This window comes from Balaenoptera physalus (genome assembly GCF_965194825.1).
Source record: "Balaenoptera physalus genome assembly, chromosome: 20".
NCBI lineage: Eukaryota > Metazoa > Chordata > Mammalia > Artiodactyla > Balaenopteridae > Balaenoptera > Balaenoptera physalus.
In genome coordinates this window covers 20,145,116-20,168,794 of record NC_138901.1, presented here as the reverse complement: position 1 = coordinate 20,168,794, position 23,679 = coordinate 20,145,116, and the positions used below count along the sequence as shown (strand labels likewise).

General features: G+C 42.6%; 1 long non-coding RNA gene and 4 pseudogenes across 8 annotated transcripts in view; 4 read left to right on the top strand and 1 right to left on the bottom strand.

Moving 5' to 3' along the window:
- The window catches only part of LOC309650789, a 381,028-nt gene that overhangs the window by 67,052 nt on the left and 290,297 nt on the right, over positions 1-23,679 (bottom strand). Inside the window, exon 10 of one of the 4 annotated variants that reach the window (XR_014257708.1) lies at positions 22,159-22,219. The exons of the other annotated variants lie outside the window; for them this stretch is intronic. This is a non-coding gene — a long non-coding RNA (uncharacterized lncRNA). Of the gene's footprint in view, positions 1-22,158; positions 22,220-23,679 lie in introns of those variants that run through there. 4 annotated transcript variants of the gene reach the window in all.
- On the top strand, positions 1,839-2,704 carry LOC309650777 (keratin, high-sulfur matrix protein, IIIA3 pseudogene; annotated as a pseudogene). Its single transcript has one exon. The product of its transcript is annotated as a keratin, high-sulfur matrix protein, IIIA3 pseudogene (transcript).
- On the top strand, positions 8,847-9,921 carry LOC309650776 (keratin, high-sulfur matrix protein, IIIA3 pseudogene; annotated as a pseudogene). The gene has a single exon. The product of its transcript is annotated as a keratin, high-sulfur matrix protein, IIIA3 pseudogene (transcript).
- On the top strand, positions 15,636-16,851 carry LOC309650775 (keratin, high-sulfur matrix protein, IIIA3 pseudogene; annotated as a pseudogene). The gene has a single exon. The product of its transcript is annotated as a keratin, high-sulfur matrix protein, IIIA3 pseudogene (transcript).
- Positions 22,889-23,621, top strand: LOC309650778 (keratin, high-sulfur matrix protein, IIIA3 pseudogene; annotated as a pseudogene). Its single transcript has one exon. The product of its transcript is annotated as a keratin, high-sulfur matrix protein, IIIA3 pseudogene (transcript).

Here is a 23,679-nt window from a genome sequence, read left to right as displayed (position 1 = left end):
ACTATGTTAACAATACTATAGTTGACCCTTGAACTACTCTGGGCTTAGGGGCACCGACCCTCTGCCCTCCATATCCGCGATTCTGTATCTATGGTTTCTCTGTACTTGCATTTCCTCCCTCTCCATGATGAAACCAACCTTAGGTCGTATGGCACTGTAGTACTTACTACTGAAAAACATCTGCTTATAAGTGGACCCGTGCAGTCCAAACCCGTGTTGTGCACGGGACAAATGTGTACTGTCTACTCAAAAGGTGCTATGAAAGTAGAGCTTTAATGTTCTCATCGTAACAACAACACAATGATAGTGACGTAAGGTGAAGGACCTGTTAACTAACCTCTTTGTGGGAAACATTTTGCAATACGCATGTGTATCAGACCATCACAATGTGCACCTAAAATGACACAATGTTATATGTCAATTATATCTCAAGAAAGCTGGGGAAAAAAAGAGAAAAGAGAGCAGAACATACAAGTTTTTTTAATCTAGGCTCTGGTTACCGCTTTGAAAAAATCACGAGTGCCCATGGACAACAGAACGTGAGAGAGAGAGAGTTGAAGGTCTACATCGATGACATTGTACTTGATTTCTCCCTCCTCTGTTTCCCCAAATGTGTCAATTTACATCCAGTCAATTTGCATTTCGTTATAAGTTTTGACATTATGCTTGAAATTCCATTTGGGAAGCTTTAGCTCCTGGGGCCTGAGGCACATTCTTTTGAATTATGGAAATGATCCTAAAGTGATCCAAAACCCTGTCTGGTGAATCATAGGAGTAAAGGTGAAAAGTAATGAGCCCGTTTTCCCCACGCAATTCCTCAACTGCCCGTGGCAATGATTCCCAAAGAAGCATGTCCTTGAATCACACTTCTAGCCATTCCATCAGACAACAGCTGCGTTACCTCCCCAATCCACTGCTTTGAACAGTGTATCATATACGTGTACACTGTTTGCTGAAAAATCCTGTCTGTTTTTGAAATTAATTTTTATTGGAGTATAGTTGATTTTCAATGTTGTGTTACTTTCTGCTGTACAGCAAAGTGAATCAGTTATTCATATACATATATCCACACTTATTTAGATTCTTCTCCCATACAGGTCATTCCAGAGTATTGAGTAGAGTTCCCTGTGCTATACAGTAGGTCCTTATTAGCTATCTATTTTATATATAGTAGTGTGTACATGTCAATCCCAATGTTCCAATTTCTCTGTCCCCGCCTTTCCCCTCTGGTGACCATAAATTTGTTTTCTACATCTGTGATGGAGAACAAACCTCTGTCTTATCCCTTCATAGTTGTAGCACCCATGTCAAGGTATAGTAAGAAAAAACTTCTCATTACACGATTCCATATCACACACACAAGAAAGGCAAGTATAAAACAGGTCATGCCTCAGTGAAAATCAATATTCTCTGACCAGCCAGATCAGAGATGCCACAACATGCGCTGGAAAAAAGAAAAAGAAAAAAACACGATGGTACTCTTGGATATTTTATTCTAATACTCACTTGGTTTATGAAAATAAACTTTTGCCTTTCCGATACAAGTATATGAGCTGCACTACTATTCAAGGCATGTACATTGCACTATACATCAAGTGAAACATAAATGTTTTCCCAAGGAATCCACACAAAAGACTGTGTCGGACACCTGTCTGATTCACATGTAGGTGTTTCAGGGAATCTCTTGGGGGTCAAGGATAGGATCTAGTCAGTGCTCTAGAAACCCTTATATGTTTAATTTCTTTAAAAATGCAGCCCCTTTAGGCCCCTTTTGCCCAGGATTTGCCAGGTGCCATCAACTCAAAATAAGCATGAAGCGCTGCTATCCCTTCAAATGGCGAAGAGGAGTGCTGAGGTTTTGATGATGAACGGCGTGAATACATCCATATTTAGGGATGTAACACATGTTCTTTAATGAGATCATGAGTATTTCACCAGCAATGCAATCATTAGTCAAAACAAATGTCTACTTAATTGGCCAAAAGATAAACAAGAGGGGTCATCAGCAGCTGACCAGGGTATATAAAGGGCCCAGAGCAGGAGGAAGACATTCACACCTGAGAACTCTCAACTCTTCTCACCAGCTCAAGCCAACTCAGCCCCAGACACCGCCATGACCGGCTCCTGCTTCGGCCCCATCTCCTCCTCCCTGGGCTGCGCCGGAGGCTGCTTCCAGCCCCGCTGCTGCCACGACCCCCGCTGCTGCCGCCCAGTGTACTGCAAGACCACCGTGTGCCGCCCCGTGACCTGCGTGCCCCGCTGCACGCGCCCCATCTGTGAGCCCCGCTGCCGCCCAGTCTGCTGCGCCCCGTGCAGCCTGCAGGACGGCTGCTGCCGCCCCATCACCTGCTGCCCCACGTCCTGCCAGGCCGTGGTCTGCCGCCCCTGCTGCTGGACCACCACCTGCTGCCATCCCGTCTCTGTGCAGTCCCCGTGCTGCCGCCACCACTGCTGCCAGCCGGACCCCTGCTGGGCCACCTGCAGCACTTCCTCCTGCTGCTGAGCAATGCATCCTAGGAGCGCATCATCACTACGGGTCCCCCAGAGACGGCCGGCTCCATCCTGCTGTCCCACAGCTTCACAGCAGAAAGTGGCAGGGCTCTTCTCGAGAAGCCCATTCCTCCTCTCTTCTAACTAGCTTATAAGAGGCACCGAAGACCCTTTTCAAACGAACTACTTCTCAAGAATATCCTGTCCTCTCAAGACCCCAGCTCCCTCTTATATAATGTTGGTTTTCTAATAAATTCAGCACTCCCAGCATAGAAATCATGGTCTTCGTGATATTTCCTTTAAGGAGATTCTGTCTGAATTTTCCAGAGACATTGAAAGCAAGATACAGGATAATCCTCTTAAATTGTTCTCTAAAATAACCTAAGTCTGGGTAGTTTCCTTCTTATCATTGTAGATGGCATTTATAGGACACAGTAGCTAAGGAAGGTGGGCACAGCTATATCTTCATCACCTATACAGAGTCACAGATGCCCATGGCTCCAGACAGGTGCCGCACACCTGAGAAATGTTCTTCAAAAATGACCAGTAAGGAGTCTACACTGGGGTTACCACTTATATTCCCAGTCTGAGTATTCATTCACTGAACTCACACCTGCTGGCACAGCACAGAAAGCCCAGTATGTTAGAGGTGGAAGGAACCTTGAGTGGCATCTGGCCAATCGCCTGTTTTTGAAGCTAAGGAGCAATGAGTAATGAACAATCAAATACGTTTCTTAATGTCATTATAACCACTGATGTTCAGAAAAGACCCAGGAGAACGCAAGCCCCCTGACATTAAGCATTTAAGCCAAACATTTCCTCTTACTATGATCGGAGACACGTTCCTCTGCGCAGAGGAACTGTCATATTTTGTGACCAAGTAGAACTGCTTCTTCAGGTAATAGACACTCCCTTCTATGTATTACAGCGCTGGCTGTTATTTGGAATGTTATTCACAATGTCGACTTGTGTGGATATTAAATCCATACTGGCTCTCCAGGGCTGCTTATCTTTGTGCTCAGGAACTGGGCATTGAAGGCATTTTTCACGCACGTTAATCACTGCCAATCTACAAGTATTTTTTGAACATCTACTGTGAATAAGGCACTGAGTTGACCACCCTGAGGGAATATAAAGGAATAAAAGGTGCTTCCTGCTTTGAAGAGGGTATAATCTACTTAGGGACATGAGCTGTAAATCAGAAAAAAGTCAAATAGTACATAATATAAGAAATACCAAAAATAGTTGATGACTGTAAACCTATTAGGAAACTTCATGCAATGGTCGTGTCATTTTTAATTAAAAATAAGGAAGCAGTAAAATGTGAACCTATCTTGTGAGGGAGTATGTGTTCTGTGTGTCCGTGTCTATGTGTTTTTTTAAAACTTATTTATTTATTTATTTATGGCTGTGTTGGGTCTTCGTTTCTATGCGAGGGCTTTCTGTAGTTGCGGCAAGCGGGGGCCACTCTTCATCGCGGTGCGCAGGCCTCTCACTATCGCGGCCTCCCTTGTTGCGGAGCACAGGCTTCAGACGCGCAGGCTCAGTAGTTGTGCTCACGGGCCTCGTAGCTCTGCGGCATGTGGGATCTTCCCAGACCAGGGTTTGAACCCGTGTCCCCTGCATTGGCAGGCGGATTCTCAACCACTGCGCCACCAGGGAAGCCCCCTATGTGTTTTTATGCCTAAAAAATACCTGGAACATTAGGCAACAAAATCTAACAGTAACTGGTAATAATATTCATCTTCTTCTTCATTTTTTTCTCAATTATATACTTTTAAAAATGAACATACATTTTATTTTTAGATGAACTGGATTGTCTAAAACCTGTACCTATTTGGGGGAAATTATTTAAACTTTTCTCACAATTATGCTATGCTCTTGAAAATGTAACTATCAAAGTGTAAATGAATTTAAAGCAGATAAGCTAGAGAGCAGCGGTTTGTACTCCTAAAGAGGTCTTTTATTACATATAAGAGTATACCACCGTGTTGTAAATAGTGGACTTCTCGGAGATTTTTGGGTGTTTTAAATATTTATTTATTTATTTTGTTTGTTTGGCCGCGCCAGGTCTTCGTTGTGGCATGCAAACACTCAGCTGCGGCATATGAGATCAAGTTCCCTGACCAGGGATCGAACCCGGGCCCCTGCATTGGGAGCGCGGATTCTTAGCCACGGAACCACCAGGGAGGTCCCTGAGATCTTTAAAATGTGTTCACATTATTAAACACTGAAATTATATCTTAGCATTTTACGATCATCTCAATTGCATAAAGCAAAAGGCACTTTTGCTATGTTCCGAATGAAGAATTTTTAAACATTGCTAGTTGTTTCAGATTATATGTACAATTGTTATTCTCCATTTGTATAGACAATTGAGAATTGAAAACTCAACAAGACAGTACTTTTCATGTTAAAATTTGTTCACAATGTGATGGTCGGAAATTGTTGGGTTAAATAAAGCCCTAGCATTCCTTATGCAAAATCTGTTGCCCATCACCACTAAGAAACTGTCTGGTTTTCAGCCTTTTCTTTTAGGGATGTTTTTCTAAGACCTCACTCTCTTGCATGGGTTGTGGTACTTTCGGTAGGGTTAATCCACTCTCCACAATTCTGACACGTATTTGTCTTGTCAGTTCTACATCGATAGCCTGACTCCCCTTTACAGAGACTGGTGTTCACATAGAGGGAGCTCTATATCTTCCTCCAAGGTTTTTTTATTTTACTCTGTTAATGAAATTCCCACTGAAAAATCTTATTCAATATGTATTCTGTGGTGATTTGAGCAGAGAACTGGCCATTTGCCATATCAAAAACATTCATCTTTGTTCTGAGTTCAAAATTTGGAGTTTATAAGGCACCAGTGTAACATGACCTATTAAAATATATTTACTAACTTAACAAATATAAGACACTAAGTGCCAGGCGCTGTTCTTACTGCTTCACACTTATTAGCTCACTTAATCTTCACAACAACCTTGATTACATATCTTTATTTTCCTTCAAGACCCAAGGACCCATAGTAAGTGGCAAAGTATTTAATGAGTGTTGTATGGTTTTAGGATAAGTGGCATCAGAAAATAGCACATGACTTGCCACCAGTGTCAATTCGCAGAGTCTGTGGCATGAATTATTCACACATGACCCATATTTTCTCTGCCTGGAAATGAAATTGGGCATGGGGTAGGATGAGTGTCTTAGACTGAATAAACACCAGAATTGCCTGCTGAAGGGCTAGTGAACTCTTCATCTTTGTGGATCTTTATAAAAGGGAGAGAAAAATCATTTTGGAACAATTTGGGCTCAGAAGTGTTTGGAGTGGGGAAATTCGCCTTCTTAACTGAGGTGATCCTCCAGAGAGGTTCTCCTTGCACAAAATGAGGTCATTAGGAAGATGCCCCACCCCCAGCAACAGGAAAAATTGATGATCAGACAATGTGGCTTGAAAAGAGCAAAGCACAAGCAAGAAACGCAAAAGCGAGCAAATGGAACTAAATCCAACTAAAAAGCTTCTACAGAGCAAAAGAAATCATCGACAAAATGAAAATGCAGCCCACTGAATGGGAGAAATTATTTGCAAACTATATATCTGATAAGCAGTTAATATCCAAAAAATTAAGGAACTCCTAAATAACACCAGAAGAACACAAAACAAGACAAAACCAAAAACCAATTCACTTAACAAACGGGTAGAGGATTTGTAAACATTTTTTCAAAGAAGGCATAGAGATGGTCAACAAGTACATGAAAAGGTGTTCAACATCACTAATCACCAGGGAGATGCAAATCAAAACCACAATGTGATAGCACCTCACACCTGTTAGAATGGGTATCATCAAGAAGACAAGAGATAACGAATGCTGGTGAGGATGTGGAGAAAAGGGAACCCTGGTGCACTGTTGGCAGGAATGTAAATTCGTACAGCTACTATGGAAAACACTATGGAGGCTCCTCAAAAATTTAAAAATAGAACTACCCTATGATCCGGTAATCTCACATCTTGGAATACATCCAAATGAGATGAAATCACTACCTCAAAGTGATATCTGCACTCCCATGTACATGAGAGCATTATTCATAACTGCCAAGACATTGAAACAAGCTAAAGGTCCAACAACAGATGAATGGATAAACAAAATGTTTTCTACATATAATTCACCCATAAAAAGAAGGAAATTCTGCCTTTTGGGATAACATGGATGGACCCTGAAGGCATTATGCTGAGTGAAATAAGTCAAACAGAGAAAGATAAATATATGATATCACTTACACGTGGAATCCAAACCATCAAACTCAAAGAAACATAGACTAGAAAGGTAATTGCCAGGGGCTGAGGGATAGGAGAAATGGGGAGATGTTGGTCAAAAGATACAAACTTCCAGTTACGAGATGAATGAATTCTGAGGATCTAATGAACAGCACGGTGACTATGTTAACAATACTATAGTTGACCCTTGAACTACTCTGGGGTTAGGGGCACCGACCCTCTGCCCTCCATATCCGAGATTCTGTATCTATGGTTTCTCTGTACTTGCATTTCCTCCCTCTCCATGATGAAACCAACCTTAGGTCGTATGGCACTGTAGTACTTACTACTGAAAAACATCTGCTTATAAGTGGACCCGTGCAGTCCAAACCCGTGTTGTGCACGGGACAACTGTATACTGTCTACTCAAAAGGTGCTATGAAAGTAGAGCTTTAATGTTCTCATCGTAACAACAACACAATGATAGTTACGTAAGGTGAAGGACCTGTTAACTAACCTTTTTGTGGGAAACATTTTGCAATACGCATGTGTATCAGACCATCACAATGTGCACCTAAAATGACACAATGTTATATGTCAATTATATCTCAAGAAAGCTGGGGAAAAAAAGAGAAAAGAGAGCAGAACATACAAGTTTTTTTAATCTAGGCTCTGGTTACCGCTTTGAAAAAATCACGAGTGCCCATGGACAACAGAACGTGAGAGAGAGAGAGTTGAAGGTCTACATCGATGACATTGTACTTGATTTCTCCCTCCTCTGTTTCCCCAAATGTGTCAATTTACATCCAGTCAATTTGCATTTCGTTATAAGTTTTGACATTATGCTTGAAATTCCATTTGGGAAGCTTTAGCTCCTGGGGCCTGAGGCACATTCTTTTGAATTATGGAAATGATCCTAAAGTGATCCAAAACCCTGTCTGGTGAATCATAGGAGTAAAGGTGAAAAGTAATGAGCCCGTTTTCCCCACGCAATTCCTCAACTGCCCGTGGCAATGATTCCCAAAGAAGCATGTCCTTGAATCACACTTCTAGCCATTCCATCAGACAACAGCTGCGTTACCTCCCCAATCCACTGCTTTGAACAGTGTATCATATACGTGTACACTGTTTGCTGAAAAATCCTGTCTGTTTTTGAAATTAATTTTTATTGGAGTATAGTTGATTTTCAATGTTGTGTTACTTTCTGCTGTACAGCAAAGTGAATCAGTTATTCATATACATATATCCACACTTATTTAGATTCTTCTCCCATACAGGTCATTCCAGAGTATTGAGTAGAGTTCCCTGTGCTATACAGTAGGTCCTTATTAGCTATCTATTTTATATATAGTAGTGTGTACATGTCAATCCCAATGTTCCAATTTCTCCGTCCCCGCCTTTCCCCTCTGGTGACCAAAAATTTGTTTTCTACATCTGTGATGGAGAACAAACCTCTGTCTTATCCCTTCATAGTTGTAGCACCCATGTCAAGGTATAGTAAGAAAAAACTTCTCATTACACGATTCCATATCACACACACAAGAAAGGCAAGTATAAAACAGGTCATGCCTCAGTGAAAATCAATATTCTCTGACCAGCCAGATCAGAGATGCCACAACATGCGCTGGAAAAAAGAAAAAGAAAAAAACACGATGGTACTCTTGGATATTTTATTCTAATACTCACTTGGTTTATGAAAATAAACTTTTGCCTTTCCGATACAAGCATATGAGCTGCAGTACTATTCAAGGCATGTACATTTCACTATACATCAAGGGAAACGTAAATGTTTTCCCAAGGAATCCACACAAAAGACTGTGTCGGACACCTGTCTGATTCACATGTAGGTGTTTCAGGGAATCTCTTGGGGGTCAAGGATAGGATATAGTCAGTGCTCTAGAAACCCTTATATGTTTAATTTCTTTAAAAATGCAGCCCCTTTAGGCCCCTTTTGCCCAGGATTTGCCAGGTGCCATCAACTCAAAATAAGCATGAAGAGCTGCTACCCCTTCAAATGGCGCAGAGGAGTGCTGAGGTTTTGATGATGAACGGCGTGAATACATCCATATTTAGGGATGTAACACATGTTCTTTAATGAGATCAGGAGTATTTCACCAGCAATGCAATCATTAGTCAAAACAAATGTCTACTTAATTGGCCAAAAGATAAACAAGAGGGGTCATCAGCAGCTGACCAGGGTATATAAAGGGCCCAGAGCAGGAGGAAGACATTCACACCTGAGAACTCTCAACTCTTCTCACCAGCTCAAGCCAACTCAGCCCCAGACACCGCCATGACCGGCTCCTGCTTCGGCCCCATCTCCTCCTCCCTGGGCTGCGCCGGAGGCTGCTTCCAGCCCCGCTGCTGCCACGACCCCCGCTGCTGCCGCCCAGTGTACTGCAAGACCACCGTGTGCCGCCCCGTGACCTGCGTGCCCCGCTGCACGCGCCCCATCTGTGAGCCCCGCTGCCGCCCAGTCTGCTGCGCCCCGTGCAGCCTGCAGGACGGCTGCTGCCGCCCCATCACCTGCTGCCCCACGTCCTGCCAGGCCGTGGTCTGCCGCCCCTGCTGCTGGACCACCACCTGCTGCCATCCCGTCTCTGTGCAGTCCCCGTGCTGCCGCCACCCCTGCTGCCAGCCGGACCCCTGCTGGGCCACCTGCAGCACTTCCTCCTGCTGCTGAGCAATGCATCCTAGGAGCGCATCATCACTACGGGTCCCCCAGAGACGGCCGGCTCCATCCTGCTGTCCCACAGCTTCACAGCAGAAAGTGGCAGGGCTCTTCTCGAGAAGCCCATTCCTCCTCTCTTCTAACTAGCTTATAAGAGGCACCGAAGACCCTTTTCAAACGAACTACTTCTCAAGAATATCCTGTCCTCTCAAGACCCCAGCTCCCTCCTATATAATGTTGGTTTTCTAATAAATTCAGCACTCCCAGCATAGAAATCATGGTCTTCGTGATATTTCCTTTAAGGAGATTCTGTCTGAATTTTCCAGAGACATTGAAAGCAAGATACAGGATAATCCTCTTAAATTGTTCTCTAAAATAACCTAAGTCTGGGTAGTTTCCTTCTTATCATTGTAGATGGCATTTATAGGACACAGTAGCTAAGGAAGGTGGGCACAGCTATATCTTCATCACATATACAGAGTCACAGATGCCCATGGCTCCAGACAGGTGCCGCACACCTCAGAAATGTTCTTCAAAAATGACCAGTAAGGAGTCTACACTGGGGTTACCACTTATATTCCCAGTCTGAGTATTCATTCACTGAACTCACACCTGCTGGCACAGCACAGAAAGCCCAGTATGTTAGAGGTGGAAGGAACCTTGAGTGGCATCTGGCCAATCGCCTGTTTTTGAAGCTAAGGAGCAATGAGTAATGAACGATCAAATACGTTTCTTAATGTCATTATAACCACTGATGTTCAGAAAAGACCCAGGAGAACGCAAGCCCCCTGACATTAAGCATTTAAGCCAAACATTTCCTCTTACTATGATCGGAGACACGTTCCTCTGCGCAGAGGAACTGTCATATTTTGTGACCAAGTAGAACTGCTTCTTCAGGTAATAGACACTCCCTTCTATGTACTACAGCGCTGGCTGTTATTTGGCATGTGATTCACAATGTCGACTTGTGTGGATATTAAATCCATACTGGCTCTCCAGGGCTGCTTATCTTTGTGCTCAGGAACTGGGCATTGAAGGCATTTTTCACGCACGTTAATCACTGCCAATCTACAAGTATTTTTTGAACATCTACTGGGAATAAGGCACTGAGTTGACCACCCTGAGGGAATATAAAGGAATCAAAGGCGGTTCCTGCTTTGAAGAGGTTATAATCTACTTAGGGACATGAGCTGTAAATCAGAAAAAAGTCTGATACATAATATAATACATAATATAAGAAATACCAAAAATAGTTGACGACTGTAAACCTATTAGGAAACCTCATGCAATGGTCGTGTCATTTTTAAGTAAAAAATAAGGAAGCAGTAAAATATGAACCTATCTTGTGAGGGAGTATGTGTTCTGTGTGTCCGTGTCTATGTGTTTTTTTAAAACTTATTTATTTATTTATTTATGGCTGTGTTGGGTCTTCGTTTCTATGCGAGGGCTTTCTGTAGTTGCGGTAAGCGGGGGCCACTCTTCCTCGCGGTGCGCGGGCCTCTCACTATCGCGGCCTCTCTTGTTGCGGAGCACAGGCTTCAGACGCGCAGGCTCAGTAGTTGTGCTCACGGGCCTCGTAGCTCCGCGGCATGTGGGATCTTCCCAGAGCAGGGTTCGAACCCGTGTCCCCTGCATTGGCAGGCGGATTCTCAACCACTGCGCCACCAGGGAAGCCCCCTATGTGTTTTTATGCCTAAAAAATACCTGGAACATTAGGCAACAAAATCTAACAGTAACTGGTAATAATATTCATCTTCTTCTTCATTTTTTTCTCAATTATATACTTTTAAAAATGAACATACATTTTATTTTTAGATGAACTGGATTGTCTAAAACCTGTACCTATTTGGGGGAAATTATTTAAACTTTTCTCACAATTATGCTATGCTCTTGAAAATGTAACTATCAAAGTGTAAATGAATTTAAAGCAGATAAGCTAGAGAGCAGCGGTTTGTACTCCTAAAGAGGTCTTTTATTACATATAAGAGTATACCACCGTGTTGTAAATAGTGGACTTCTCGGAGATCTTTTGGGTGTTTTAAATATTTATTTATTTATTTTGTTTGTTTGGCCGCGCCAGGTCTTCGTTGTGGCATGCAAACACTCAGCTGCGGCATATGAGATCAAGTTCCCTGACCAGGGATCGAACCCGGGCCCCTGCATTGGGAGCGCGGATTCTTAGCCACGGAACCACCAGGGAGGTCCATGAGATCTTTCAAATGTGATCAAATTATTAAACATTGAATTTATATTTTAGCATTTTACGATCATCTCAATTGCATAAAGCAAAGGGCACTTTTGCTATGTTCTGAATGAAGAATTTTTAAACATTGCTAGCTGTTTCAGATTATATGTACAATTGTTATTCTCCATTTGTATAGACAATTGAGAATTGAAAACTCAACAAGACAGTACTTTTCATGTTAAAATTTGTTCACAATGTGATGGTCGGAAATTGTTGGGTTAAATAAAGCCCTAGCATTCCTTATGCAAAATCTGTTGCCCATCACCACTAAGAAACTGTCTGGTTTTCAGCCTTTTCTTTTAAGGATGTTTTTCTAAGACCTCACTCTCTTGCATGGGTTGTGGTACTTTCGGTAGGGTTAATCCACTCTCCACGATTCTGACACGTATTTGTCTTGTCAGTTCTACATCGATAGCCTGACTCCCCTTTACAGAGATTGGTGTTCACATAGAGGGAGCTCTATATCTTCCTGCAGGCATTTTTAGTTTAGTCTGTTAATGAAACTCCCCACTGAAAAATCTTATTTAATATGTGTTCTACAGTGATTTGAACAGAGAAGTGGCCATTTGCCATATCAAAAACATTCATCTTTGTTCTGAGTTCAAAATTTGGAGTTTATAAGGCACCAGTGTAACATGACCTATTAAAATATATTTACTAACTTAACAAATATAAGACACTAAGTGCCAGGCGCTGTTCTTACTGCTTCACACTTATTAGCTCACTTAATCTTCACAACAACCTTGATTACATATATTTATTATCCCTCAAGACCCAAGGACCCATAGTAAGTGGCAAAGTATTTAATGAGTGTTGTATGGTTTTAGGATAAGTGGCATCAGAAAATAGCACATGACTTGCCACCAGTGTCAATTCACAGGGTTTGTGGCATGAATTATTTACACATGACCCATATTTTCTCTGCCTGGAAATGAAATTGGGCATGGGGTAGGATGAGTGTCTTAGACTGAATAAACACCAGAATTGCCTGCTGAAGGGCTAGTGAACTCTTCCTCTTTGTGGATCTTTATAAAAGGGAGAGAAAAATCATTTTGGAACAGTTTTGACTCAGAAGTGTTTGGAGTGGGGAAATTCGTCTTCTTAACTGAGGTGTTCCTCGAGAGAGGTTCTCCTTGCACAAAATGAGATCATTAGGAAGATGCCCCACCCCCAGCAACAGGAAAAATTGATTATCAGACAATGTGGCTTGAAAAGAGCAAAGCACAAGCAAGAAACACAAAAGCCAGCAAATGGAACTACATCCAACTAAAAAGCTTCTACAGAGCAAAAGAAATCATTGACAAAATGAAAAGGCAGCCCACTGAATGGGAGAAATTATTTGCAAACTATATATCTGATAAGCAGTTAATATCCAAAAAATTAAGGAACTCCTAAATAACACCAGAACAACACAAAACAAGACAAAACCAAAAACCAATTCACTTAACAAACGGGTAGAGGATTTGTAAACATTTTTTCAAAGAAGGCATAGAGATGGTCAACAAGTACATGAAAAGGTGTTCAACATCACTAATCACCAGGGAGATGCAAATCAAAACCACAATGTGATAGCACCTCACACCTGTTAGAATGGGTATCATCAAGAAGACAAGAGATAACGAATGCTGGTGAGGATGTGGAGAAAAGGGAACCCTGGTGCACTGTTGGTAGGAATGTAAATTCGTACAGCTACTATGGAAAACAGTATGGAGGCTCCTCAAAAAGTTAAAAATAGAACTACCCTATGATCCGGTAATCTCACATCTTGGAATACATCCAAATGAGATGAAATCACTACCTCAAAGTGATATCTGCACTCCCATGTACATGAGAGCATTATTCATAACTGCCAAGACATTGAAACAAGCTAAACGTCCAACAACAGATGAATGGATAAACAAAATGTTTTCTACATATAATTCACCCATAAAAAGAAGGAAATTCTGCCTTTTGGGATAACATGGATGGACCCTGAAGGCATTATGCTGAGTGAAATAAGTCAAACAGAGAAAGATAAATATAATATGATATCACTTACACGTGGAATCAAAACCATCAAACTCAAAGAAACATAGACTAGAAAGGTAATTGCCAGGGGCTGAGGGGTAGGAGAAATGGGGAGATGTTGGTCAAAAGATACAAACTTCCAGTCACGAGATGAATGAATTCTGAGGATCTAATGAACAGCACGGTGACTATGTTAACAATACTATAGTTGACCCTTGAACTACTCTGGGCTTAGGGGCACCGACCCTCTGCCCTCCATATCCGAGGTTCTGTATCTATGGTTTCTCTGTACTTGCATTTCCTCCCTCTCCATGATGAAACCAACCTTAGGTCGTATGGCACTGTAGTACTTACTACTGAAAAACATCTGCTTATAAGTGGACCCGTGCAGTCCAAACCCGTGTTGTGCACGGGACAAATGTGTACTGTCTACTCAAAAGGTGCTATGAAAGTAGAGCTTTAATGTTCTCATCGTAACAACAACACAATGATAGTGACGTAAGGTGAAGGACCTGTTAACTAACCTCTTTGTGGGAAACATTTTGCAATACGCATGTGTATCAGACCATCACAATGTGCACCTAAAATGACACAATGTTATATGTCAATTATATCTCAAGAAAGCTGGGGAAAAAAAGAGAAAAGAGAGCAGAACATACAAGTTTTTTTAATCTAGGCTCTGGTTACCGCTTTGAAAAAATCACGAGTGCCCATGGACAACAGAACGTGAGAGAGAGAGAGTTGAAGGTCTACATCGATGACATTGTACTTGATTTCTCCCTCCTCTGTTTCCCCAAATGTGTCAATTTACATCCAGTCAATTTGCATTTCGTTATAAGTTTTGACATTATGCTTGAAATTCCATTTGGGAAGCTTTAGCTCCTGGGGCCTGAGGCACATTCTTTTGAATTATGGAAATGATCCTAAAGTGATCCAAAACCCTGTCTGGTGAATCATAGGAGTAAAGGTGAAAAGTAATGAGCCCGTTTTCCCCACGCAATTCCTCAACTGCCCGTGGCAATGATTCCCAAAGAAGCATGTCCTTGAATCACACTTCTAGCCATTCCATCAGACAACAGCTGCGTTACCTCCCCAATCCACTGCTTTGAACAGTGTATCATATACGTGTACACTGTTTGCTGAAAAATCCTGTCTGTTTTTGAAATTAATTTTTATTGGATTATAGTTGATTTTCAATGTTGTGTTACTTTCTGCTGTACAGCAAAGTGAATCAGTTATTCATATACATATATCCACACTTATTTAGATTCTTCTCCCATACAGGTCATTCCAGAGTATTGAGTAGAGTTCCCTGTGCTATACAGTAGGTCCTTATTAGCTATCTATTTTATATATAGTAGTGTGTACATGTCAATCCCAATGTTCCAATTTCTCCGTCCCCGCCTTTCCCCTCTGGTGACCATAAATTTGTTTTCTACATCTGTGATGGAGAACAAACCTCTGTCTTATCCCTTCATAGTTGTAGCACCCATGTCAAGGTATAGTAAGAAAAAACTTCTCATTACACGATTCCATATCACACACACAAGAAAGGCAAGTATAAAACAGGTCATGCCTCAGTGAAAATCAATATTCTCTGACCAGCCAGATCAGAGATGCCACAACATGCGCTGGAAAAAAGAAAAAGAAAAAAACACGATGGTACTCTTGGATATTTTATTCTAATACTCACTTGGTTTATGAAAATAAACTTTTGCCTTTCCGATACAAGCATATGAGCTGCAGTACTATTCAAGGCATGTACATTGCACTATACATCAAGTGAAACATAAATGTTTTCCCAAGGAATCCACACAAAAGACTGTGTCGGACACCTGTCTGATTCACATGTAGGTGTTTCAGGGAATCTCTTGGGGGTCAAGGATAGGATCTAGTCAGTGCTCTAGAAACCCTTATATGTTTAATTTCTTTAAAAATGCAGCCCCTTTAGGCCCCTTTTGCCCAGGATTTGCCAGGTGCCATCAACTCAAAATAAGCATGAAGAGCTGCTACCCCTTCAAATGGCGCAGAGGAGTGCTGAGGTTTTGATGATGAACGGCGTGAATACATCCATATTTAGGGATGTAACACATGTTCTTTAATGAGATCAGGAGTATTTCACCAGCAATGCAATCATTAGTCAAAACAAATGTCTACTTAATTGGCCAAAAGATAAACAAGAGGGGTCATCAGCAGCTGACCAGGGTATATAAAGGGCCCAGAGCAGGAGGAAGACATTCACACCTGAGAACTCTCAACTCTTCTCACCAGCTCAAGCCAACTCAGCCCCAGACACCGCCATGACCGGCTCCTGCTTCGGCCCCATCTCCTCCTCCCTGGGCTGCGCCGGAGGCTGCTTCCAGCCCCGCTGCTGCCACGACCCCCGCTGCTGCCGCCCAGTGTACTGCAAGACCACCGTGTGCCGCCCCGTGACCTGCGTGCCCCGCTGCACGCGCCCCATCTGTGAGCCCCGCTGCCGCCCAGTCTGCTGCGCCCCGTGCAGCCTGCAGGACGGCTGCTGCCGCCCCATCACCTGCTGCCCCACGTCCTGCCAGGCCGTGGTCTGCCGCCCCTGCTGCTGGACCACCACCTGCTGCCATCCCGTCTCTGTGCAGTCCCCGTGCTGCCGCCACCCCTGCTGCCAGCCGGACCCCTGCTGGGCCACCTGCAGCACTTCCTCCTGCTGCTGAGCAATGCATCCTAGGAGCGCATCATCACTACGGGTCCCCCAGAGACGGCCGGCTCCATCCTGCTGTCCCACAGCTTCACAGCAGAAAGTGGCAGGGCTCTTCTCGAGAAGCCCATTCCTCCTCTCTTCTAACTAGCTTATAAGAGGCACCGAAGACCCTTTTCAAACGAACTACTTCTCAAGAATATCCTGTCCTCTCAAGACCCCAGCTCCCTCCTATATAATGTTGGTTTTCTAATAAATTCAGCACTCCCAGCATAGAAATCATGGTCTTCGTGATATTTCCTTTAAGGAGATTCTGTCTGAATTTTCCAGAGACATTGAAAGCAAGATACAGGATAATCCTCTTAAATTGTTCTCTAAAATAACCTAAGTCTGGGTAGTTTCCTTCTTATCATTGTAGATGGCATTTATAGGACACAGTAGCTAAGGAAGGTGGGCACAGCTATATCTTCATCACATATACAGAGTCACAGATGCCCATGGCTCCAGACAGGTGCCGCACACCTCAGAAATGTTCTTCAAAAATGACCAGTAAGGAGTCTACACTGGGGTTACCACTTATATTCCCAGTCTGAGTATTCATTCACTGAACTCACACCTGCTGGCACAGCACAGAAAGCCCAGTATGTTAGAGGTGGAAGGAACCTTGAGTGGCATCTGGCCAATCGCCTGTTTTTGAAGCTAAGGAGCAATGAGTAATGAACGATCAAATACGTTTCTTAATGTCATTATAACCACTGATGTTCAGAAAAGACCCAGGAGAACGCAAGCCCCCTGACATTAAGCATTTAAGCCAAACATTTCCTCTTACTATGATCGGAGACACGTTCCTCTGCGCAGAGGAACTGTCATATTTTGTGACCAAGTAGAACTGCTTCTTCAGGTAATAGACACTCCCTTCTATGTACTACAGCGCTGGCTGTTATTTGGCATGTGATTCACAATGTCGACTTGTGTGGATATTAAATCCATACTGGCTCTCCAGGGCTGCTTATCTTTGTGCTCAGGAACTGGGCATTGAAGGCATTTTTCACGCACGTTAATCACTGCCAATCTACAAGTATTTTTTGAACATCTACTGGGAATAAGGCACTGAGTTGACCACCCTGAGGGAATATAAAGGAATCAAAGGCGGTTCCTGCTTTGAAGAGGTTATAATCTACTTAGGGACATGAGCTGTAAATCAGAAAAAAGTCTGATACATAATATAATACATAATATAAGAAATACCAAAAATAGTTGACGACTGTAAACCTATTAGGAAACCTCATGCAATGGTCGTGTCATTTTTAAGTAAAAAATAAGGAAGCAGTAAAATATGAACCTATCTTGTGAGGGAGTATGTGTTCTGTGTGTCCGTGTCTATGTGTTTTTTTAAAACTTATTTATTTATTTATTTATGGCTGTGTTGGGTCTTCGTTTCTATGCGAGGGCTTTCTGTAGTTGCGGTAAGCGGGGGCCACTCTTCCTCGCGGTGCGCGGGCCTCTCACTATCGCGGCCTCTCTTGTTGCGGAGCACAGGCTTCAGACGCGCAGGCTCAGTAGTTGTGCTCACGGGCCTCGTAGCTCCGCGGCATGTGGGATCTTCCCAGAGCAGGGTTCGAACCCGTGTCCCCTGCATTGGCAGGCGGATTCTCAACCACTGCGCCACCAGGGAAGCCCCCTATGTGTTTTTATGCCTAAAAAATACCTGGAACATTAGGCAACAAAATCTAACAGTAACTGGTAATAATATTCATCTTCTTCTTCATTTTTTTCTCAATTATATACTTTTAAAAATGAACATACATTTTATTTTTAGATGAACTGGATTGTCTAAAACCTGTACCTATTTGGGGGAAATTATTTAAACTTTTCTCACAATTATGCTATGCTCTTGAAAATGTAACTATCAAAGTGTAAATGAATTTAAAGCAGATAAGCTAGAGAGCAGCGGTTTGTACTCCTAAAGAGGTCTTTTATTACATATAAGAGTATACCACCGTGTTGTAAATAGTGGACTTCTCGGAGATCTTTTGGGTGTTTTAAATATTTATTTATTTATTTTGTTTGTTTGGCCGCGCCAGGTCTTCGTTGTGGCATGCAAACACTCAGCTGCGGCATATGAGATCAAGTTCCCTGACCAGGGATCGAACCCGGGCCCCTGCATTGGGAGCGCGGATTCTTAGCCACGGAACCACCAGGGAGGTCCATGAGATCTTTCAAATGTGATCAAATTATTAAACATTGAATTTATATTTTAGCATTTTACGATCATCTCAATTGCATAAAGCAAAGGGCACTTTTGCTATGTTCTGAATGAAGAATTTTTAAACATTGCTAGCTGTTTCAGATTATATGTACAATTGTTATTCTCCATTTGTATAGACAATTGAGAATTGAAAACTCAACAAGACAGTACTTTTCATGTTAAAATTTGTTCACAATGTGATGGTCGGAAATTGTTGGGTTAAATAAAGCCCTAGCATTCCTTATGCAAAATCTGTTGCCCATCACCACTAAGAAACTGTCTGGTTTTCAGCCTTTTCTTTTAAGGATGTTTTTCTAAGACCTCACTCTCTTGCATGGGTTGTGGTACTTTCGGTAGGGTTAATCCACTCTCCACGATTCTGACACGTATTTGTCTTGTCAGTTCTACATCGATAGCCTGACTCCCCTTTACAGAGATTGGTGTTCACATAGAGGGAGCTCTATATCTTCCTGCAGGCATTTTTAGTTTAGTCTGTTAATGAAACTCCCCACTGAAAAATCTTATTTAATATGTGTTCTACAGTGATTTGAACAGAGAAGTGGCCATTTGCCATATCAAAAACATTCATCTTTGTTCTGAGTTCAAAATTTGGAGTTTATAAGGCACCAGTGTAACATGACCTATTAAAATATATTTACTAACTTAACAAATATAAGACACTAAGTGCCAGGCGCTGTTCTTACTGCTTCACACTTATTAGCTCACTTAATCTTCACAACAACCTTGATTACATATATTTATTATCCCTCAAGACCCAAGGACCCATAGTAAGTGGCAAAGTATTTAATGAGTGTTGTATGGTTTTAGGATAAGTGGCATCAGAAAATAGCACATGACTTGCCACCAGTGTCAATTCACAGGGTTTGTGGCATGAATTATTTACACATGACCCATATTTTCTCTGCCTGGAAATGAAATTGGGCATGGGGTAGGATGAGTGTCTTAGACTGAATAAACACCAGAATTGCCTGCTGAAGGGCTAGTGAACTCTTCCTCTTTGTGGATCTTTATAAAAGGGAGAGAAAAATCATTTTGGAACAGTTTTGACTCAGAAGTGTTTGGAGTGGGGAAATTCGTCTTCTTAACTGAGGTGTTCCTCGAGAGAGGTTCTCCTTGCACAAAATGAGATCATTAGGAAGATGCCCCACCCCCAGCAACAGGAAAAATTGATTATCAGACAATGTGGCTTGAAAAGAGCAAAGCACAAGCAAGAAACACAAAAGCCAGCAAATGGAACTACATCCAACTAAAAAGCTTCTACAGAGCAAAAGAAATCATTGACAAAATGAAAAGGCAGCCCACTGAATGGGAGAAATTATTTGCAAACTATATATCTGATAAGCAGTTAATATCCAAAAAATTAAGGAACTCCTAAATAACACCAGAACAACACAAAACAAGACAAAACCAAAAACCAATTCACTTAACAAACGGGTAGAGGATTTGTAAACATTTTTTCAAAGAAGGCATAGAGATGGTCAACAAGTACATGAAAAGGTGTTCAACATCACTAATCACCAGGGAGATGCAAATCAAAACCACAATGTGATAGCACCTCACACCTGTTAGAATGGGTATCATCAAGAAGACAAGAGATAACGAATGCTGGTGAGGATGTGGAGAAAAGGGAACCCTGGTGCACTGTTGGTAGGAATGTAAATTCGTACAGCTACTATGGAAAACAGTATGGAGGCTCCTCAAAAAGTTAAAAATAGAACTACCCTATGATCCGGTAATCTCACATCTTGGAATACATCCAAATGAGATGAAATCACTACCTCAAAGTGATATCTGCACTCCCATGTACATGAGAGCATTATTCATAACTGCCAAGACATTGAAACAAGCTAAACGTCCAACAACAGATGAATGGATAAACAAAATGTTTTCTACATATAATTCACCCATAAAAAGAAGGAAATTCTGCCTTTTGGGATAACATGGATGGACCCTGAAGGCATTATGCTGAGTGAAATAAGTCAAACAGAGAAAGATAAATATAATATGATATCACTTACACGTGGAATCAAAACCATCAAACTCAAAGAAACATAGACTAGAAAGGTAATTGCCAGGGGCTGAGGGGTAGGAGAAATGGGGAGATGTTGGTCAAAAGATACAAACTTCCAGTCACGAGATGAATGAATTCTGAGGATCTAATGAACAGCACGGTGACTATGTTAACAATACTATAGTTGACCCTTGAACTACTCTGGGCTTAGGGGCACCGACCCTCTGCCCTCCATATCCGAGGTTCTGTATCTATGGTTTCTCTGTACTTGCATTTCCTCCCTCTCCATGATGAAACCAACCTTAGGTCGTATGGCACTGTAGTACTTACTACTGAAAAACATCTGCTTATAAGTGGACCCGTGCAGTCCAAACCCGTGTTGTGCACGGGACAAATGTGTACTGTCTACTCAAAAGGTGCTATGAAAGTAGAGCTTTAATGTTCTCATCGTAACAACAACACAATGATAGTGACGTAAGGTGAAGGACCTGTTAACTAACCTCTTTGTGGGAAACATTTTGCAATACGCATGTGTATCAGACCATCACAATGTGCACCTAAAATGACACAATGTTATATGTCAATTATATCTCAAGAAAGCTGGGGAAAAAAAGAGAAAAGAGAGCAGAACATACAAGTTTTTTTAATCTAGGCTCTGGTTACCGCTTTGAAAAAATCACGAGTGCCCATGGACAACAGAACGTGAGAGAGAGAGAGTTGAAGGTCTACATCGATGACATTGTACTTGATTTCTCCCTCCTCTGTTTCCCCAAATGTGTCAATTTACATCCAGTCAATTTGCATTTCGTTATAAGTTTTGACATTATGCTTGAAATTCCATTTGGGAAGCTTTAGCTCCTGGGGCCTGAGGCACATTCTTTTGAATTATGGAAATGATCCTAAAGTGATCCAAAACCCTGTCTGGTGAATCATAGGAGTAAAGGTGAAAAGTAATGAGCCCGTTTTCCCCACGCAATTCCTCAACTGCCCGTGGCAATGATTCCCAAAGAAGCATGTCCTTGAATCACACTTCTAGCCATTCCATCAGACAACAGCTGCGTTACCTCCCCAATCCACTGCTTTGAACAGTGTATCATATACGTGTACACTGTTTGCTGAAAAATCCTGTCTGTTTTTGAAATTAATTTTTATTGGATTATAGTTGATTTTCAATGTTGTGTTACTTTCTGCTGTACAGCAAAGTGAATCAGTTATTCATATACATATATCCACACTTATTTAGATTCTTCTCCCATACAGGTCATTCCAGAGTATTGAGTAGAGTTCCCTGTGCTATACAGTAGGTCCTTATTAGCTATCTATTTTATATATAGTAGTGTGTACATGTCAATCCCAATGTTCCAATTTCTCCGTCCCCGCCTTTCCCCTCTGGTGACCATAAATTTGTTTTCTACATCTGTGATGGAGAACAAACCTCTGTCTTATCCCTTCATAGTTGTAGCACCCATGTCAAGGTATAGTAAGAAAAACTTCTCATTACACGATTCCATATCACACACACAAGAAGGCAAGTATAAAACAGGTCATGCCCTCAGTGAAAATCAATATTCTCTGACCAGCCAGATCAGAGATGCCACAACATGCGCTGGAAAAAAGAAAAAGAAAAAAAACACGATGGTACTCTTGGATATTTTATTCTAATACTCACTTGGTTTATGAAAATAAACTTTTGCCTTTCCGATACAAGCATATGAGCTGCAGTACTATTCAAGGCATGTACATTGCACTATACATCAAGTGAAACATAAATGTTTTCCCAAGGAATCCACACAAAAGGACTGTGTCGGACACCTGTCTGATTCACATGTAGGTGTTTCAGGGAATCTCTTGGGGGTCAAGGATAGGATCTAGTCAGTGCTCTAGAAACCCTTATATGTTTAATTTCTTTAAAAATGCAGCCCCTTTAGGCCCCTTTTGCCCAGGATTTGCCAGGTGCCATCAACTCAAATAAGCATGAAGAGCTGCTACCCCTTCAAATGGCGCAGAGGAGTGCTGAGGTTTTGATGATGAACGGCGTGAATACATCCATATTTAGGGATGTAACACATGTTCTTTAATGAGATCAGGAGTATTTCACCAGCAATGCAATCATTAGTCAAAACAAATGTCTACTTAATTGGCCAAAAGATAAACAAGAGGGGTCATCAGCAGCTGACCAGGGTATATAAAGGGCCCAGAGCAGGAGGAAGACATTCACACCTGAGAACTCTCAACTCTTCTCACCAGCTCAAGCCAACTCAGCCCAGACACCGCCATGACCGGCTCCTGCTTCGGCCCCATCTCCTCCTCCCTGGGCTGCGCCGGAGGCTGCTTCCAGCCCCGCTGCTGCCACGACCCCCGCTGCTGCCGCCCAGTGTACTGCAAGACCACCGTGTGCCGCCCCGTGACCTGCGTGCCCCGCTGCACGCGCCCCATCTGTGAGCCCCGCTGCCGCCCAGTCTGCTGCGCCCCGTGCAGCCTGCAGGACGGCTGCTGCCGCCCCATCACCTGCTGCCCCACGTCCTGCCAGGCCGTGGTCTGCCGCCCCTGCTGCTGGACCACCACCTGCTGCCATCCCGTCTCTGTGCAGTCCCCGTGCTGCCGCCACCCCTGCTGCCAGCCGGACCCCTGCTGGGCCACCTGCAGCACTTCCTCCTGCTGCTGAGCAATGCATCCTAGGAGCGCATCATCACTACGGGTCCCCCAGAGACGGCCGGCTCCATCCTGCTGTCCCACAGCTTCACAGCAGAAAGTGGCAGGGCTCTTCTCGAGAAGCCCATTCCTCCTCTCTTCTAACTAGCTTATAAGAGGCACCGAAGACCCTTTTCAAACGAACTACTTCTCAAGAATATCCTGTCCTCTCAAGACCCCAGCTCCCTCCTATATAATGTTGGTTTTCTAATAAATTCAGCACTCCCAGCATAGAAATCATGGTCTTCGTGATATTTCCTTTAAGGAGATTCTGTCTGAATTTTCCAGAGACATTGAAAGCAAGATACAGGATAATCCTCTTAAAATTGTTCTCTAAAATAACCTAAGTCTGGGTAGTTTTCCTTCTTATCATTG